This window comes from Bos javanicus, chromosome 14 (genome assembly GCF_032452875.1).
Source record: "Bos javanicus breed banteng chromosome 14, ARS-OSU_banteng_1.0, whole genome shotgun sequence".
Taxonomy (NCBI): domain Eukaryota; kingdom Metazoa; phylum Chordata; class Mammalia; order Artiodactyla; family Bovidae; genus Bos; species Bos javanicus.
This window is the reverse complement of record NC_083881.1, coordinates 37,530,345-37,548,000: the sequence shown is the minus strand read 5'-3', so window position 1 is coordinate 37,548,000 and position 17,656 is coordinate 37,530,345. Positions and strand designations below refer to the sequence as shown.

General features: G+C 41.3%; 1 long non-coding RNA gene and 1 other non-coding gene across 2 annotated transcripts in view; one reads left to right on the top strand and one right to left on the bottom strand.

The window, feature by feature from the left end:
• The window catches only part of LOC133260545 (uncharacterized), a 128,311-nt gene extending 110,981 nt beyond the window's left edge, over positions 1-17,330 (bottom strand). The window contains exon 1 of the long non-coding RNA XR_009740853.1: positions 5,739-17,330. This is a non-coding gene — a long non-coding RNA (uncharacterized LOC133260545). The remainder of the gene's footprint in view (positions 1-5,738) is intronic.
• LOC133260848 (U6 spliceosomal RNA) lies at positions 3,935-4,041 on the top strand. The gene has a single exon (XR_009740989.1). It is a non-coding gene; the product is annotated as a U6 spliceosomal RNA (small nuclear RNA).
• Positions 17,331-17,656: the final 326 nt, after the last annotated feature.

The window sequence follows — 17,656 nt, the reverse complement described above, 5'->3', positions numbered from 1 at the left end:
CAGAGAGCCAGTGGAGGTGAGAGTTTAGGCGAGGTCTGCAAAGTCTAAGATACTCCCAGAGTACTCAGAATTCAGAAATGAGTTTTTCATTTGTCAGCGTTGGTCCAGATTTCAGCATCCTCTATGAGCAATTAACAGCTTTAGCTATTGACATTTTAATATAAAACCTCCATGAAATGATTTTTGCCATTTTTTTTTTTGCTATAATTGTTGCCATTGTTCATTTAGCCAGCATCTATATCTCTCTGTCTGATAAATAAACAAAATGTTCAAATCACTTGACAGCTATCCATGCAGGTCCTGGATAAATAGTACAATAACAGAGATGCTTTAAGCATGAAACTGTAAATCCTCAAGTTCCAGCCATATTATAATATCAGTGTTGAAATTTTTCACCTAAAGAATTAGAAAACCTTTTACAATGGGATTAATACATCACATCATTTAACATCCAGTTTTTGTCACCTGACCCCGAGACCATATCTAACAACAAATAATTTGCCCCATTCTTTCAAGGTGTCAAATGACTTTTTTCTGTATGACTTTTTTTGAATGATTTGATCTAAGAGAAGTAGCTTAGAAAAGCATTAGGAGTGTCAGGTTTTATAACAAACCATGTGGGTGGAGGGTTTTGTTGGGTTGATTTTTTTTTTGGCTGACAGCAAACAAGTCTATCTGAAAACACATAAGCTCCAGCAGGTGCCCAGAGCTAATTTGGTTTGACACTATTTTTAAAAAGCACTAGCTAAGTTTTATAACAAGTCATAGTGAATGGCTGTACTGTTTCTCTGTCTTCTGCAACCCAGGGACCAGTTTTAAAACAGGACCCTAAGCAGAAGGCCATGAATCTAAAACACCCAGCTTCTTAAATCTTCTCCTAGATCCCTCGAAACAAAATGCTTAGAGGTTTACACTTGACTTTGCACTTCACACCTTCCACCACAAAATCGAAATCACTTCACTTCCTGTCAGCAGTTTTCATTTAAATCTAGTGAGTTTCAGCTCTGGCCAGCAAGGATGATGTGAAATGCTTGCCGGCAGCCAGACTCAAGATGGATTTGCCGATCCAACCACCTGCTGAAGGCCATGTGTTTGGCTCCCAGCATTCACAGTGGACACTCATCATGGTATTCACTCTCCCTATGGACTCTCACAGCAGACACATCAGTTGGCATCTCCCACTAATACTCCCAGCTTAAACGCCCACTTAGGTGTGGTGTTTGAAGAGCCCTTCAGTTTTAATCTCTCTGATACATGCGTTTAGCCTGGCCTTTCCTCTCTCAAACACAGAAGTCCTATTTGGATTAAGATACAAAGATTGGATTTGGAGAGTTGTTTTTCATTTGTTCTGTCTTTGTCTGTGCAAGCACAGAACTCACTAATTTACTGGCGAGGGTCAAAATATACATTTCTACTATTGAGTTGGTAGGTGCAATGTTAAGAGTCAGTCCAACTTGGATTTGAATTCCAGCAATGTGTCATCTTAGGCAAGCATGTCATCTCCTACAAGACAGAGATAACAGCACCTAGCTCCGAAGATTGTTAAGATTAAATGTGATGATATATGTAAAATGCCTAACATTAAGTCAGGCTTGTAATAAATGCTCAATAAATTCTAGTGGCTGGAATTTCAGTTTTTAACTTTTTATTTTATACTGAGGTATAGCCAATTAACAATGTTGTGATAGTTTCAAGTGAACAGCGAAGGGACTCAGCCATGCATACACATGCATCTGTCTCCCTGCAACTTCCCCTCCCATCCAGCCTGCCATATAACATCAAGCAGAATTCCAAGTGCTGTACAGTGGACTCCTGTTGGTTATCCATTTTAAATACAGCACTGTGTACCTGTCCATCCCAAACTATCCCTTCCCTCAATTCTCACTCCTGGCAACCATAATTCCTTCTCTTAAGTGTATGAGTCTGTTCCTGATTTGTAAATAAGTTCATTTGTATAATTTCTTTTTAGATTGACTTAAAAAAAAAAAAAAACAGTGAAATAACCCATCTGACTCTCAGATAGCTTTGTAACAGGATAGGGGCAGCCAGTATTAGCCTCCTCTTGCAGACTGGAAAATGGCAGCGCAAAAAGGTGAAGCAATTCTCCCAAAGCCTTACAAGAGGGAAGTAAACTAGACCCTAGATCGTCTAACCCTAAATCCAGTTCTTTTTCTCCAATTGTATCATTTGCAGTTTGACTTTGTTAAACACCCTCTGAATTATTCAGTGGAAACCGACTCTTGATAGTCTCCATTCTCCGCAGACACGATAAACAGAATTGTGAGCCTATGATAGGGACAATGACAAGCCGTTTGAATCATGTCCACCCTGGTCCTGCCAGTGCAGCCAAGGATCAAACTGGGGGAGGACATGGCTGCCTTCCATGCCATCAACTTCAAAAGACTGGGATATTAGGGCCAGAGAGGACTTGGCCTCAAGCCAAGGTTAAGACGTAATGAGTTCAATGCTGACATTTTGAGGCTGAAGAGACAATAGGACTTGTTGCCTGGTCCACTCCACCTTCATTCAAAAGGCTGGCAGCCCTGGGTGGTGCAGAACGGAGCTACCACGGTTGGCTGTCAGCCTTATACCCCAGACTCCCAGGTCTCAAAAAAGCTGCCCAGTGTCTCATAATTAAAAAAAAAAAATTTTTTTATAATACTCAAATTTTCCTATTTCCCTTGACTTTCACTTTCCAGTCATACTGGACTGTAGACAAATCAAGTATTTAGTAAGGAGCCCGAGGTTCAGACATGATAGCTGGTAAGAGAGGGCACTGAAGGAGCAGCCAGGCCACCTAATGCCTCATCCCGAATTCTTTGCACCACCTCCTGCCTCCTGTCGTAGCCATGGGAACCCAGCCACTCTGCCTCTTGGTCTCCCACTAGGAAGCATAAAGGGGATTCTATAAACATTTGCTGAATGGATGGTACAACAAAGGGATAATGAGGAGCTATGTGTTCCCGTTTCTACACATTCTGCCTCTCTTTTATTGTGCATGAGATGCCCAGCAAACACAGCTGAAATAATCAACTCATTTTTGTCCTGTCACTCCAGTTTGTCACGTTACCACCAGCCAAAGCAGTAATGCCCCAGGTCAACATACCCGGAGCACTCCTGTGGAAGAGATTCTCAACAAGGGAAGGCTGCATAAAACATCCTGAAAGGACAAAGAAAAAACCCACAAAGCTAAAAGACCACAAAATTAATGTACCCCATCTTAGCAGGCACTTCCAGTCTCTTTCTCTGCTGCTGACCTATTGTTGTTTTTGTTTTTTGGTTGCTAAGTCATGTCCAACTCTTTTGTGACCCCATAGACTGCAGCCCACCAGGCTCTTCTGTCCATGGGATTTCCCAGGCAAGGATACTAGAGTTGGGTTGTCATTTCTGTCTCCAAGGGATCTTCCTGACCCAGGGATTGAACCCACAGTGGAAGCCCCCTGCAGTGGAAGCACAGAGTCGTAACCACTGGACCACCAGGGAAGGCCATGTAAATATAATCATAGAGCACAAAGGTCATGAGACCGTTTGGTCAGCTCAGCTAAGACGTCAGACTCATCAAGTTTGAAAAGCTGGAACATGAAAAAACCTAAGAAAGAAATGATGAGAGGTCTGAAAAAGCAAAAGAGAGACAAAGATGGAGAAAGAGAAAAAATGGGTTCAAGGACCATGCCAATGATAACCAATACTGACAGAGCATGTTCCTGTTAGCACGTCTATCTAAACTCGAGTCAGGTCAAACAGAATTGCCATTAAGATTCCTTAGATTGCATTGTTATTGTTTATAACAGATTCGTTAATCAGGTTATCAAGGCCCTCTTTTGTCAAAACATCCTCCATCACTCAGATTAGCAGCAGTCTGGTGTTTCACTATTGGACGGCTGGTCACCCAAGCACTTGTTTATAAGATTTCCTGTTTCATTGTGACAAGACAGTGCTCGCTTCGGCAGCACATATACTAAAATTGGAAGGATACAGAGAAGATTAGCATGGCCCCTGCACAAGGATGGCATGCACATTCCTGAAGTCTTTCTTATTTAAATAAAAAAAAAAAAACAAAAAAAAAACAATGTAACAAGGCAGCCTTCCCAAATCAGACCTCCTGTTATCTAATCACATTTCTGTTCCAGATTTCAATCCTCATTCAGGAACACTCAGTGGCAAAAACTTTTATAATGTAAAGACACCTGCAAAATTTGATGGGGAAAAATGTGTGGAACATTTAGAGCCTCGATATGAGTTCTAGGAAACGTCTCTTGTCTTTCTGATCTAATTGAAGGGGATGTTAATCTCTGTATTCAGCCCCACAAAGTGGTCAGTTGGGTAGGTCGTGCTATTTGATATTGTTCTCCAAAACCTCAAATCAACACATTATGTATCTATGGAAATATAAAAGTCTCATGGGTCCCAAGACCTATAAGATGCAATAGAGAATTCTAAAGCAAACAGGTGAGGGATGACAAAATTACCACAGAATGCTAAGAGGAAAAAATATATGGGCTGCTGCTTAATTTATTTTTTTGATGGAGGGCAGCAATCTGTGCTTATGAGAAATCTTAAAACAGTGCTTCTCAACCAATGTCACCACCTCCAGGGGACATTTTGGACATTTGTGGGGTTATTTTATTGTCTCAATGGTAAGAGAACCCCAAAGCCATCCAGTGGATGCAGACCAGAGATGGAAAATGTCCCGAAGTGAGCAGGCTGGTGCCACGGGGCAAAGCACCCTTCTACACCCTATACGATATCATATACATCCAAGGCTCTCGCCCCACATTCATGTAGGTGAAACCCTATTTACAATCATCTAAATCCTATGCATATGTTTTAGATACCACATCCAACTTCTTCAATGTGTCCTCTCGTGAAGAAGTACCAACGCATTCACATACTGAAATGCATATTACTTTTTTTTATAAATCACTATTCTTCCATCTCTTACATTACAGTTGAAATTATGTATCTGTAGGCTAGATAAATCATCTATAAAATATACTGTAGGACAGTAGAGTGTCGCACATAATCTGGGATAAAATCCGTTTTCATTTTCTGTCTCCATCATTTCATCTACATTTATTAATGACATGACGGAATTGGGAAATTATCTGTAGATGCTAACATGAGTGGCTGCAAATTTACTATCAAACAGGAGATTTATGCAGTTGTAAAGCATCTCCTCACAAACTGTTTAACTGCAAAGAGAAAAATAGTACTTTACAGTGGCAAAGCCTGGCAAACACCACCTTAATCAAATGATCAAGGTTTAGAAAAATATATGTAATATTTGTTTGTGTGTATATATAGAGATATATCAAGAAAGAGAAGCAGAGGAGAGTAAGAAGAGGAGGAAGGGGAAGACAGCAAGAGGAGGAAGCAAAATAAAATGAAATGAAAGGTAAGAACTGAAGTAACAATTTTTAAATAGTTATGATTCTGTGTGTTATATAAACAATTAATGTTAATTTTCTATTTCATAGGTGTAGATAGACTCACGGAAATATCTAAGAAGAGAACAGTGGGAGAAAGCAGTGTGAAGAAAAAGAACAGTACAATGTAATAAGGGTCACAATTTTTAAAGACAAATGGGGGTGTGGACATACATTAACATATGTAACTTTTATCCTGATTTACAAAACTTTCACAAATTCAGTGTGAGATGTGAATATAAGAGAAGCTGATAGAATTTTATACCAAACAATACCAAACAAACAAAAGCAAATCAAACACCTCACTCTAACCCTGTTCAGTCCACCGTACGGATCCTCCCAGCAGTCGCTGACCGCAGCTTTGCATGTGTCCCCAAACTGCAGCAGAGAGCAACAGAGTATGTTCTTTATGTGCCCATAATCATATGCTCCCAAGTACAAAATGTTAAGTCAATGATTAACCTACCAAAGCACTTTTTTGGAAAGATAGTCAGACTTCAAAGATTTCAAAATCTTTCTTGTAACCCCTGATCTGGCCTACATCTTGGGAACAGGGGTACGAGGTACAAGGAGGGGCATTTCCCTTTGTGGGAGCCCACGAACCCCTGCACTGACCAGCTGTCCACCCCACCCCAGCCAAGATGGTCAGAGCCCAACGCAGTGAGCACGCAGGAAAGGGTTATATCTCCTTTGCAAGCAGTTGTCTTTTTCCTGGCAAACAAGCCAGGTGCCAGAAACTTTACCCAGACGGGGAGGAAAAGAGAGGAGAGGAAGCAGAAGGGGAGGGGGAGGGCATGAAGGAAGAAAATAGAATCATCAGGAAAAAAAAAAATGAAAGATGAGGTCAAGATGGTTACAGTTTGAAACAACTTCAGAACAGCTACATATTTTTTCAAAGCATTTAAAGCCTCTCAAAGCTCTCAAAAGGTACAAGCCTGCAGGGAGGTGACTTCCCTCAACCTTGAAATCTTTCACTCAGCTGTAGAAAAACAGAAAAGAGATCTCAGACTCAGAAGTTACAGAAGTACATGTGCAAGCACTATTGCTGGTTGGGTTTCATTTCTTTGTCTAAACAGAAACTGTTCTTGCAAGTTACCACCAACCCCAGGGACGCCTTGCCAGTGTACTTCCCAGGGCTTACATCATCCCATGCTTTCATTACACCTGTTTCTTTCTATTTGTCACACATTCCTCTTCCTTTCACCTGAACAACGGAGACACCATTTCCAAGTTCCTTAATTAAATCTTATTTTATCTTGCAACTATCAGGAAAAAAACAAAGTCATCCAGGGTCATCTCTTGAAGGTTGAGAAGCCTGAGCCACCCACCTGCTCCTGCTTGTCAAAATTAAATCTGCCAAGTGCTGAGTTGCTTGAAAATGTCCTGTTAAGTCATTTAAAGACATAGCTCTTCATATATCTAGCAAGGCATAGCCTTAATTTGAGACATACGCCCTGCCACGATCACAGAACCTCTCCACCAAATGTTTTCTTTTGAAAATACAATAAGTTCCCATCTGAAAATGTTATTATCCATGTTTCATCTTCATATTTCTTATTTCCTTAACAAATAAAGCATTCTTACACCTAATGAACCATGAAATCTTTCTTAATAGAAAAGGATGTTTTTTGAGGAATAACTGGCATAACATTGTCTAGTTTCAGGTGTACAACATAATGATTTAATAATTGTATATATTATTATTTTTATAACAGCCATCCTGATCAGCGTGGGGTAGTGTCTCGAGGAACTTACCACCTGTTTTCTTCCAGGAGTTTTATGGCTTAAGGTTTCACATCCAAGTCTTGAGTCCATTTTGAGTTAAAGTTTGTGTATGGTGTAAGATAGTGATCCGGTTTTTCTACTACCATTTACTGAAGACACTATCCTTTTTCCACAGCATATTCGTGGCTCCTTTGTTTTAAATTAATTGACCACATAGGCATGGGTGTTTTTCTGGGTTCTTATTCTGCACCATTGATCGATGGTGTCTGTGCTTTTGTTTTGTTGCCAATACCATGCTGTTTTGATTACTGTAGCTTTGTAATATAGCTTGAAATCAAGAAGCATGATACCTCCAGCTTTGTTCTTTCTCATGACTGTTTTGACTATTTGGGAGTCTCAGTGGTTCCGTACAACTTTTAGGATTGTTTGTTCTATATCTATGAAAAACACAATTTAAAGTTTGATAGAGATTGCATTGAATCTGTAGGCTGCTTTGGGTAGTATGAACAGTTTAACAATAATTATTCTTCCAATCCAAAGCATATATTCCCACTGATGTGTACCTTCAGTTTCTTTCATCAGTGTCTTGTAGTTTTCCTACAATGAGATATCGCTCACACAGGTCAGAATGGCCACCCATCAAAAGGTCTACAAACAAATACTGGAGAAGATGTGGAGAAAAGGGAATCCTCTTGCACTGTTGGTAGGAATGTAAATTGATACAGCCACTATGGAAGACAGTATGGAAATTCCTTAAAAAACTAGGAATAAAACCGCCATATGACCCTGAAATCCCCTTCCTAGCCGTATACCCTGAGGAAACCAAAACTGAAAAAGACTCATGAACACTAGTGTTCACTGCAGCACTATTTACAATAGCTAGAACATGGGCGCAACCTAGATGTCCACTTACAGATGAATGGATAAGGAAGCTGTGGTACGTATATACAATGGAGTATTACCCAGCCATAAAAGTGAACGCATTTGAGTCAGTTCTAATGAGGTGGATGAACCTAGAACCTATTATAGAGAGTGACGTAACTCAGAAAGAGAAAGACAAATATCATATACTAACACACATATATGGAATCTACAAAGATGGTACTGATGAAATTATATGCAGGGAAGCAATGGAGACATAGACATTGAGAACGACTTATGAACACAGAGTGGAGGGGAGGAAGGAGAGGCTGGGATGTATGGAGAGAGTAACATGGAAACATGCATTACCATATGTAAAATAGATAGCCAATGGGAATTTGCTGTATGGCTCAGGGAACTCAAACGGGAGCTCTGTGACAGCCTAGAGTGGGAGAGGAGGGAGGTGGGCGAGAAGTTAAAGCGGGAGAGGCGAGAGAAGTTGAAGTGAGTATACCTATGGCTGATTCATGTTGATGGTTAGCAGAAACCAACACAATACTGTAAAGCAAACATCCTTCAATTAAAAATAAATAAAGTTTAAAAATATATCTTATAGTTTTCAGAGTACAGATCTTTCACCTCCTGGATTAAATTTATTCCTGGCTATCTTATTATTTTGATGTAGTTGTAAATGAAATTGTAAATTAATTTCTTTGATTGCTTATTATTAGCATATAGAAACCCAGATTTTTTAATTTGGTTTTGTACCCTGAAAATTTACTGAATTTATTAGTTCTAACAATTTTTTGATGGAATCGTTTGGGTTTTCTACATATAATATCATGTCATCTGCAAAGAGTAACAGTTTTACTTCTTCCTTTAGAATTTGGGTGCCTTTTATATCTTTCTATTGCCTGATTGCTCTGGTCAGGGCTTCTAATAGTATATTGAATAAAAATGATGAGAATGGACATCCTTGTCTTGGTCCCTAGAGGGAAAAGTTTCATATTTTATTATGTTGTGATACCTTCCCTCTAACTCATTTGTTGAGAGTTTATCACAACGGATGTTAAATTTTGTCAAAAGCTTTTTATGTAGATATTGAGATGATTTTTATGTTTCATTTTGTTAATGTATTGTGTCACATTAATTGATTTGCAGATGCTGAACCATCCTTGCATCCCTGGGATAAATCTCACTTAATGGTGGTATACAATCTTTTGAATGTACTGTTGAATTCAGTTTGCTAATACTGTGCTGAGAATTTTTGCAGCTATGTTCATCAGGATATTGGTCTGTAATCTTTTCTTATGGCATCTTGTCTGGTTTTGTTATCAGGGTTATGCTGGCCTCATAATATGAATTTTGAAGTGTTCTTTCCTCTTTTATATTTTATATATTTTGAATATTTTGGAGAATTTACCAGTGAAACCATCTGGTTCTGGACTTTTGTTTGTTGAGAGGTTTTGACTACTGATTCAATCTCCTTACTAGTAATCAGTCTATTCTGATTTTCACATTCTTCATGATTCAGTCGTGGTAGGTTGTACATTTTTAGAAATTAATACATTTCTTCTATGTTTTCATATTTGTTGGTGTATGATTATAATATTCTCTTATGATTGTATTTCTGTAGTATCTGTTATAACATTTCCTTTCATTTCTGATTTTGTGTCCTTTTTCTTGGTGAGTCTAGCTAAGTCTGCCAATTTTATCTTTTCAAAGAATCAGTTCTTTGTTGTATTAATCTTGTCTATTGTCTTTTTAGTCTCTGTTTCATTTACTTTTGCTCTGATCTTTGTTATTTCCTTCCCACAGTAAAAGATATTTTAAAGTTAACAGATCACTTGCAACTGCAGTGCCTTATAACAGGTTTCTATCCTTCCTTCCTCAGCAAGCATGTGAGATTACCAGAATTAGCATTTTAATCATTTCAAGTTCAAGAACTAGGCTGTCAATCTCTCCATCACATCACCGACACAATCATTCATTTTCCTCTTTCGCTGAGAGCTGCTGACTTGTCAGTGTCTTCTCTGGGCATCTCCATCTAATCCACTTGCCTTAAAAACCCACACCCCTGTCTGTCAAATAATCTAGGATATAATATTACCCTACAATCTAAGCCTTGAATAAATGCCATTGTAAACTGTGCCCTTACCAGACTGTGATTGCTAAGATTTTTTTATCACATTCTTTTTCAAAATGACTTCCAAAGAATCATTTTACAAAATAAGTTTAACATTATCTGTGTGTGCATGTTAAGTTCCTTCACTCATGTCTGACCTCTGCAATCCCCATGGACTGTAGCCCGCCAGGCTCCCCTGTCCATGGGATTTTCCAAGCAAGCATACTGGAGTGGGTTGCCATGCCCTCCTCCAGGCAATCTTCCCAACCCAGGAATCAAACCCACGTCTCCTGCATTGGCAGGTAGATTCTTTACCACTAATGCCACCTGGGAAGCCCTTAACATTATCTACAAAGTTCTTACAGTGTTTCTGGAAACTGTACTGCTCTAATTATCCATTCTGCCAGGTGAAGTCAGCGTGGTTACCTTCTGCAAAGGCAGAAGCTTTGCAGGTTTCCTGCTCACTGTGGCCCTTTGTTCTGTAAACACAGTATCTCACTTCAGTGAGGAAGGACCCAAGCTCCCACTGTGAGTCCCCTTGATCCAAACCAGATGGATAAGTCAGTTTCTTCAGACATCAGTTTTTGCATGTGAAATTAGGGAGTTTATTACATGATCCCTTAATTTCTTTATGAATCTAACTCCTGCATCTCTGGGGGTCATATGACCATGACTCAACAAGGACACCTTGATAATGGTTAACCCGGCTGTCACTCTTAAAGGCTTTGCATCTTCCAGAGCTTTCTCTCATCATCTACCTCACAGAATTTTAATAAGAGTCTCATGAGGTAGCACTGGCAATTCTTTCCTCACTTTGCTAATATTGACCCGGAGCCTCTGAGAGTGACTTGTCCAAGGCGTAACAGCCACAGATAAGCAGGATCTTGATTCAAACCCCAACTCAAAGTGTTAAATTCCCAGCCAGGTCCCCTTTCTACTACATAGTAATATTCCTCATAAAGTTTCTGTAAACTACCATTAAATCAGTTGTACAGAAGACTCTCATTCTCTACCCTTCCAAATAAATTAATCTGGATACCATCACATGCAGGTGTCTTCATTCTGAGATTTCTGTCCTGCGCAGTTAATATTCTTTCCCTTAGGAACTGTGACAGACCAGCACCATTTGTTTCTTGCTTTTAAAAAATTTTAATTAAAGGATAATCACTTTACAATATTATCATGGCTTCTGCCATCCATCAGCATGAATCAGCCTCAGGTATACATACGTCCCCCTACTCCAGAACCTCCTCCCACCTTCCACCCCATCCCACCTCTCTAGGTTGTCACAAAGCACCAGCTTTCAGCTCCCTGTGTCATGCATCAAACTCCCACTGGCTATCTATTTTACACATGGTAATGTATGTTTCAATGTTATTCTCTCAAATCATCCCACCCTCTCCTTATCCCCCCGTGTCCAGAAGTCTGTTATGCCTGCATCTCCTTTGCTGCCCTGCCAATAGGATCATTACTACCTTTTTAGATTTCATACATATGCATTAAGTGAAAGTGAAGTCGCTCAGTCATGTCCAATTCTTTTCGACCCCATGGACTGTAGTCTACCAGGCTCCTCCATCCATGGGATTTTCCAGGCAAGAATACTGGAGTGGGTTGCCATCTCCTTCTCCAGGAGATCTTCCCCACTCAGGGACTGAACCCAGGTTTCCTGCATTGTAGGCAGACGTTTTACCATCTGAGCCACTAGGGAAGTCCAGATATGCATTAGTACATGATATTTATCTTTCTCTTTCTGCCTTACTTCACTCTGTTTAATAGGCTCTAGGTTCATCCACCTCATTAGAACTGACTCAAATGTGTTCCTTTTTATGACTGAGTAATATTCCATATTATCTGATCTCCTGCAAGGAGATCAAACCAATCTTAAGGGAGATGAACTCTGAATATTCACTGAAATGACTGATGCTGAAGCTGCCGCTCCAATATTTTGGTCATCTGATGCAAATAGACGACTCACTGGAAAAGTCCCTGATTCTGGGAAAAGATTGAGGGCAGGAGGAAAAGAGGACAACAGAGGATGAGATGGTTGGATGGTATCACTGACTCAATGGACATGATTTTAAGCAAGCTCTGGGAGTTGGTGATGGATAGGGAAACCTGGCATGCTGCAGCCCGTGGGGTCTCAAAGAGTCAAACACAATGGAGTGACCGAACAACCACCCTCTCATTGTGCACCTGATGTGGCCTATCTTCTATGTGTACAGAGAGAGAGCTCTCAGGTGTCTCTTCCTCTTCTAATAAGGACATGAGTCCTAATGGATTAGGGCTCCACCCTTATGACCTCATTTAACCTTAATTACCTCCCCCTAAAGGTCCTACCTCCCTATACAGATGCATTGAGGGTTAGGGCTTTAAGATATGAATTTGAGGGAACACAATTCAGTACACAGCAAATAATCTTGAGCCAAACCAACATGAGTCAAGACTACCAACCAGCCCAAGAAGTTTGACCTCCATTTAGTTGCTGGTAGAAAGATGTTGGAAATCTCAAAAGTGGTCATGGACATGTTTTCAAGAAAGGCACCATCCTTTTCATTTTTCTGGTCTATAAAATAAGAGCTATTTTCTAGGATCCCTTCCAAACTAGTAGACCATGATTACTGACTGCATTTTACAAGATTAATCTTTTAGAATTTGTTGCTCTCTCTGATATATAGCCTATGAAGCAATTATGTCACTGAAAGATAGATCATTTTAAGGGCCATTGTTTTTGTTCTAAAAGGGTTAATGATTACTTAAGTAGAATAGCTTCTACCAAAAGCACCCAAATCCTACTGGTTCTTAGAGTGCTGTCAAACAAGACATTAAAACAGAGTAAGATGCACCTGGAGGATTTAGAAAAGACCAGTCCCTCTGGTATGGTTAGCTTTCACCACAAGAGTATTTGTGAACATTTTTCCAAGGCTGTACTCTTATCCAGTTTCCAAAAGAAATCCTAGTCTTCTAAAACTCCCTATCAGTAAAGAATCTGCCTGAAATGGAGGAGACCCAGGTTCGATTCCTGGGTTGCGAAGATCCCCTGGAAAAGGAAATGGCAACCCATTCCAGTATTCTTGCCTGGAAAATCCCATGGACAGAGGTGCCTGGCAGGCTACAGTCCACGGGGTCACAAGAGTCAGACACGACCTGGCAACTAAACCACCACCATTCAGTAAAATATGAATTGATAAGGAGCACCAAATCCCAGAAGGCCAGAGCTGGCAGGTTGCTTCTGAAATGACTCATTTCTGACTGTCACATCACAGATGAGGACGCTGAAGCCCAGAGATGTGCCATGAAGGGCCTGGGATCCCACAGGTGCTTATTAATACTAGAAAAGCTTGCTTGACACAGAAAAGAAGTATGTTTCTAACCGGTCCCAAAGCAGAATTGCTCCAAAACAAAACCAGCATCGGGTAGTCTTTGGTTATGTCCCAGCCAGTGCTTGAAGTCACTGTTTCTGGGACATCGGTGTGCAAGCAAAGACCTGGGGAGCTTGTCAGAAGGCAGATTCGGATTGGGCAGGTCTGGGTGGGGTCTCGGAGTCTATTACTGACCAGCTCCCCAGGTATCACTGATCATGCTGGTCTGAAGATGACAGGGAACAGAAGGGTTCTAAGAGCAAACTCTCATTTCTGCAGAAGAACCCTGTTTCTGTGACAGAGCCAGGTACTCTCCAGGCACTGGCACTACTTCCATTTGACAGAGGAGGAAACTAAGCATGAGTTCAGTGAAGTGCCTCATGTCACACAGCTGGGAAGGGCTGGAGCCAGGGTCACCCAGAGGACCAAATTCTAGCCAGTCCTCTTAACTGTTATCTTACCCTTAGGTTCTTGAAAGCAATCCAAGGAACTTCCCTGGTGGTCCAGTGGCTAAGACTCCATGCTCCTAATGCAGGGGGCCCAAGTTCAATCCCTAGTAGAGGAACTGGATTCCACATACTGCAACTAAAGATCCCGCATAGTGCATGGAAGTTCGAAGATCCTGCATGCCTTAACGGAGACCCCATGCAGCCAAATAAATAAATATTTAGGGTTTCTCTGGTGGCTCAGTGGTTTGAAGGAAAAAAAGAAAAAAAAAAAAATCCGCCTGCCAGTGCAGGAGACACATGTTCCATCCCTGATCCAGGAAGATCCCACATACTGTGGAGCAATTAAGCCCTTCCTCCACAATTACTGAGCTCTAGAGTACTCTTGCCTGGAGAATCCCAGGGACGGCAGAGCCTGGTAGGCTGCTGTCCATGGGGTCGCACAGAGTCGGACACGACTGAAGCGACTTAGCAGCAGCAGCAGAGTTCAAGGGCTGCAACTACTGAAGCCCTTGGGCCTGAGCTCCGTAACAAGAGAAGCCACCACAGTGAGAAGCCTGTGCACTGCAACGAGAGAGTAGCCGCCACTCACCGCAATGAGAGAAAAGCCCTCGAAACAATGAAGACCCAGCACAGCCAAAAGTAAATAGTTATTTTTAAAAATAATGAAAGCAAGAGACATTTTTAAAAATAAACATTTAAAAGCAATCCAAGATCACCTCCATGCTTACACATGTCAGCTTTTAAGGCTGAGTCATTAGGACCATATTTTAAATATGTAGATCTTAAAATATATTCATAAAAAGCAGAAAGAAAGAAAAGAAAAAGTGGGGCAAGTACTCATGAGATAATGTTAAGTAAAAACATCAGAATACAAACTGTATCAGACCAGGCCAGGCCTGCTGATTACCTGGCTCCATCACTCAAGCTGATACAAGCCAATGCATTATGGCAATAGCAGGAAAGGCTTTCCCTTCTCTTTTTCCTCCTCCTCCCAGAAACCATCCCAAGGGAGACTTCACTCTAGCCCCAGCTCCCACAACAAACACTTCAGAAAGTGGGGTCTTAAGGGGAAAAAGGCTTGACAGAACAAGTCTCAGTACGTGGGAGAAAGCCAGCCCACACCTCCCAGCATCCACAATTTTCTCTTATTCATTCAGCATATAGCTACTGAGAACTTGTGCCATCAACCACACCAGACTTTAGGACAGAAAACAGCCAAAAGCCCCTGTGCTCATGAAGATTGCATTCTAGTAGGAGAAGCTGACAATAAAAAATAGGGCTTCCCTCATGACTCAGTGGTAAAGAATCTGTCTGCCAATGCAGGAGACACAGGTTGGATCCCTCATCCAGGAAGATCCCACACGCTTCGGAGCAATTAGGCCTGTGCACCACAACTACTGAGCTTGCACTCCAGAGCCCAGGAGCCTCAACTACAGAGCCCACACGCAGCAACTACTGAAGCCCGAGTGCCTACAATGAGAAGCCCACACACTGCAGCTAGAGAGTAGCCTGCCCAGCAGCGGAGACCCAGCACAGCCAAAAAGAAAGAACTGTTCTTAAAAACAAGCACAGTAAATAACCATACTATATGTTAATAGATGATAAGTGTTACAGAAAAATTAGAGGGGGATAAGGAGTGCTGGGGTGGAACAGACTGCATTAGTCATTAGGGTCATGAGGAAGAAGGCGACACTGGAGAAAGGGCTTGAAATGAAGGAGTTAATTACACACATGTCTGGGGAAAAGACATCTGCAGGCAGATGGAACACCAGGTGCAAAGGCCCTAAAATGGAAACAGACCACATCTGGAATGTGTAAGGAAAAGCAGAGGCCACTGTACCTGCAGTGAAGGATTTAATAGGAGAGGAAGCCAGGGAGGTAATGGGTAGGCAGAAAGGTCTACCTTACAGAGCCCCTCAGGTCTAGAGAAGGACACCTTTAAGGGAAACTGGGAGTCGCTGAGGGTTTGGAGCTGAGAAGTGACGTGACCTGACCGATGTACTGAACAACCTCACGCCAGTCACTCTCTGAGCCAACTGAGAAGTGGGCAGAAGCCTGGAGACCAGTTACAAGGCAGCTGCAATAACCCACGCAAGGGGCAGCGGTGGGTCAGACTAGAAGGGTAACAGTGAGGTGGTGAGAAGTGTAATAAGACCTGGGTCTCATGATTTCTCGAAGGCTTAGAGTAGAATGTGAGGGAAAGGGAGGAGTCAGGGATGTTTCCTGCACTTGGAAGAATGAAGCTGTCCTTAATTGATACAAATAACTCCAAGGGAAGCGGACTTGAAGGCCAGATCTAGAGTCTGCATTTAGACAGGTGATGATTGAAGTGTAGACACACAAAAGAGATGAGTGACTGCATGGGTCTGGAATTCAGGGACGTGGGCCAGAGACGTCCACATGGGAGCTGTGAGCACATGAGACCAGATGAGGTTTCCAGGGAAGGGAATCAAGTTGAGAAGAACAGGCGCTATAGGGTCTGAGTCCTGGGCGCATCCACGAAGAGAAAATGAAGCAGCAAGCGTCTGGGAAAGAGTGACCCATGAGTGAAGTCAGAGGGAAACCAAGGAGTTGTGAGGGCCTGGGAGTCAAGAGAAGGACGTGTTTGCTAGAAGAGAGTCATCAAGTATGTCAACTCTGCTGAAAGGTCAAGTTAGACCAAAGCAGAGAGTTGAGCTTTAGATTTAGCAAAGTGGAGGCCATAGGTAATGTTCGCAGCAGTTTCAGGCGAGAAAGGCAAGGAAGTTTTACCTACTGAAAGGACAGGAAAACATCAGTGATAAAATGAAAAAAGGAGAGAGGGAAGAAGTGATGCACCTTTGGCATTTAAGGCACAGACTTGTGAGTAAGGCAAGCAGAGCTGTTCTGTGTGTGCACAAGTCTTTATTTTCTCATGACTCAATAGACTATGCTGCTGACTTACTGACTCTTTGTTCTCTCTCCAACTCTGTCCTGAATACAGCTTAATCTTTTAAGTGAAAGAAAAAATAATAATAAAAGGTCACCTACCAGCTATTAAGCCTTCCCTCATACGAAATCAGGACTTAATTCATTACCTGAAAGCCATGCTTGAAGGCTTCAACTTGAGGTACATTGTTCCAGCAATGAATTTTTGCTTTTGATATTGTTGCCACACCTCTGGAACAACAATATGGGGAAACGCACACTATTCTTTCTTGGTGTTAGGGCCAAAGAGGCCAGATTTCCACTTTTAAGGCTAAGCTCACTCTTATGCCACACACTGTCTCCCATAAAATCATCTATTGCCAGTGTTCCTGCCAAGTTACCCACTTAGAACCACCTTGTTCTTTCTCACACAAAGCCATATATGGAATGCAGAAGAGATGATCTACTTAATCCCATCAGAATTTATCTCAAAAATGGAAGGTCACCTCAAAAAAGTCCTGAATAGTACCAACTCACTAGGAATTACCAATTGCTTATTTTTCCAGTTGCACCAGAAGATGAAATATTTTCTAGGAAAGTACCTAAGACATGATTATTTATACTGCTTATCTTCTGCTTTGTTCCAACTTGATGGAAAGAACTATCATTAACTTCTATGGCTAAAAAATAGGAAAATACCAGTAAAGCCTCATTATTTCAGATCCAACTGCTTTGAAAATAACAGTAATTAAACCTTGATTGAAGATTACTTTTGTAACACGTTTGAAAAGGGAGCACTGCAAAGAAAATTAATAACATAAACAG